General features: G+C 45.1%; 1 pseudogene; it reads right to left on the minus strand.

Annotated features, from left to right (window-relative positions):
* Nucleotides 1-602: 602 nt before the first annotated feature.
* LOC123334374 lies at nucleotides 603-1,342 on the minus strand (annotated as a pseudogene).
* Between the last annotated feature and the right edge of the window lie 1,726 nt (nucleotides 1,343-3,068).

Genomic DNA, 3,068 nt, shown 5'->3' on the forward strand with positions numbered 1-3,068 from the left:
CATTTATGCTGATTCTGTCAGGGCATTGAGTCCCAGGGAAGGGAAGCTCACACCTGCAGACCTAGGGTGTTTTCCTACCTGACTTCCCACCCTTTCTTCTCTCCTAATTCTCACTTTTAATAGAAAGTTGGTTACAAACTCATAAGTAATGGAACTTCCCACCAAGAAGGGAAATCCTAACCTAACCACAGAATCCAGTACCCCTCCCCCCGCCCCCCACCCTACAACCACTTAGAAAAATCCTCCACATCCCTTCACAATGACTAGGCTCTCTGTCCAGACAGCTATGCCGATTGGACAAACACACCTGATTAAATGGAAGCAGTGGTTATGTCCCCCCACACCAACTAATGCACTAGAAAGCTTCAGTGACTGGAAAAAGAAAAGCGTGGAGGTAGGTAGGTGGTTGTGAAGTGATTAAGAACTTGACCCCCTCAATCCTGACCACAGGAAATAAGAGATATTAACTGGGTATGAGGAATTAAAAAAAAAAAAAAGAAAGACCTTGATATTCCCCCCTTTGAGTTATAGCTATAAAGACACTGAGAGGGGCAAGAATGGGAGCAAGATGTAGCATTAGGAGGGGTTTTGAGGCTACACGTCTAGTCCATGTGGTACTGGTACTGGAAGGGCTCATGGCTAGTTTGTTCAGAAGACCACACACTGTGCAAGATGAAGCGGGCTGCCCAGAGACGATCTCCCACATTGACTCCTGCACAGGGCCCTAACTGGAATCTCCACTGCACAGGCATGGCTTTGGTGTCTGTGCCCCCGATCTTGATGCCAGCATACAAGCAGGCCTGGCAGTGAGCCTCCACAATGTCCCTGCCGTAGGCCTTGTCCTCTCCCACACCGTAGTAGTATGGACCTTGGGGCCCAGGAGAGCCATTGGAAGGCCAACCAAAGAGGAGCCTTCTGTGCCCCTGAGGGTGCATTCCTGCTTCATTCCAAACCAGGGGTGCTGATTGCTCACCATGTCCATTATCCATTTACAGGGGTGCCATAAATTGGTCTCTGCAGGCTTTGGGTTGTACTTGAAGACTTCACAGAACACCAGCTTGTTGGGGTCCTTGCAGAAAGGGTCCCGAAACATGGCAGGAGGGACAAGATACATGTCACTATTGGAGCCTTCAGACCTAAAAGTCCTAGAGCCATCCAAATGTCACTTGGGCAACTCTTCTGTGCACTTGGGGTCAGAATCCGAGGTTCAGGTCTTACAGCACAGTCCTTCTGCAGTACCATCGATCCAGATATACATAGCTTGGACTTTCTTGCCCTGAGGTAGGGCCCTGTACACCTGGCTGATGGCTTTGTCCAAGCAGGAGCTGGCCAAGGTGGCCATGGTGGAAGGTGTTCTGGGTGCCATGCAAGCGACAGGCTGGGCAGGCCGCGAGAGCGCAGTGAGGAGAAGAGAAGGGCAGGCCAGGGTGCTGCTGAGAGAGTCTGCTCTTCTCTCATTCTCGACTCTCCACTCTTTTCCTTCTTTTTAACATATGTTAGCATCCCTTTTTTGGAGAAGGAGATGGCAGCCCACTCCAGTGTTCTGGCCTGGAGAATCCCAGGGACAGAGGAGCCTGGTGGGCTGCCGTCTATGGGGTCACACAGAGTCGGACACAACTGAAGAGACTTAGCAGCCCCAGCAGCAACATCACTTATTATGCGGCAATTAACTCACATTAGGGATCTGGGCCTATAAGACATCTGTCTTTTACAAGCGGAATCAAATTCTGAGACCTCAAGGGTAATTGAATTTCATACTCTATGACAGGAAAGTATAAGGATAGTGCAAATTCCAGTGTTTAGTTAACCTGTCACACATACTCCTTAGAACACTCATTTATAATCAAATGTCCCTAAGATCCATTGTATTTCAAATGTAGAGATGAATCAGAAACCAAGCCCACTGTCACTGCCAGCTGCACTGCATGTCGCCCAGCCCTCATTAGCACACTCCCTTACCCCTCAGATGATAGAGCTGTGTCAGAGGAGAAGAGGCTGGAACTCCTGGCCTCTAACCTTTCCTCACTCTCAAACTGACCACGTGTGACAACCATGCTTTAGAAAGGGTTTCAGGGAGAGAAAATAAAAATCCACCCCCCCAAAAAAACAAATACACTTCTGCTTACATGTGCATTTTCCTTCACTTCTTTCACAATATTATGATATTTCTATATTTTGATTTTTCCTTCCTTCTTCCTGTGATATCCCTTTTAAGATATTCTATTTGTCTTTCCAACAATAGACCAGGTAACTGCTGATCTCTTATGTGGCAATACCTTCACGAACTTCAGCAAATTAAGAAATAAAAAAGTATGGATTTTGGAATATTCTTCATTTTGAAATAGTGGCTATATTATCGACTCATTATTTATATCTTTAGTAGAAAATTGTAAAATTTAAATAGCACATTCAGTCTCAGGGCCAGAGCTTAATTTGATATTAGCCAATCTAATTTCAAAGTTCTGTGTGTTTCTTTCCAATTAAGGTACCATACCACAAACTTTTCCCATTGCTTAACCAAAATTTGTGGGTCAAGGGGTTCCAGAATCAGATATTCCCTTAAAATTTATTCTTGTTAATTCCACAGCTGAATCCCATAGAGAATGAATAGCTTGATTATGTAATAGGAGTAGTTAGTGGTAAGTGAAAGTGAGTGTTAGTTGCTCGGTCATGTCTGACTCTTTCCAATCCCACGGACTATAGCTTGCCAGGCTCCTTTGTCCATGAAATTCTCCAGGCAAGTTATTGGAGTGGGTAGCCATTTCCTCCTTCAAGGGATCTTCCTGACCTGGGGATTGAACCCGTGTCTCCTGCATTGCAAGCAGATTGTTTCCTCCCTGAGCCACCAGGGAGTGGCAAAGTTGGGACAAATTTATGGTCCTTCTGACTGCCAGGCTCTTTGTTCTTTCTAATATTGCTGAATTTAATAATTTTTTTTTCTTTCAGGGCACAACATTACAATTCCTAGACTTAAAATAGTTCATATAATCTTCAAAATTGCTAACCTCTGAATGGCAGAGTTTACATTTCTTATTGTAAGAGTTAGTTGGCCATGACTCATAGGTTAG

Source organism: Bubalus bubalis, chromosome 7, assembly GCF_019923935.1.
Source record: "Bubalus bubalis isolate 160015118507 breed Murrah chromosome 7, NDDB_SH_1, whole genome shotgun sequence".
NCBI lineage: Eukaryota > Metazoa > Chordata > Mammalia > Artiodactyla > Bovidae > Bubalus > Bubalus bubalis.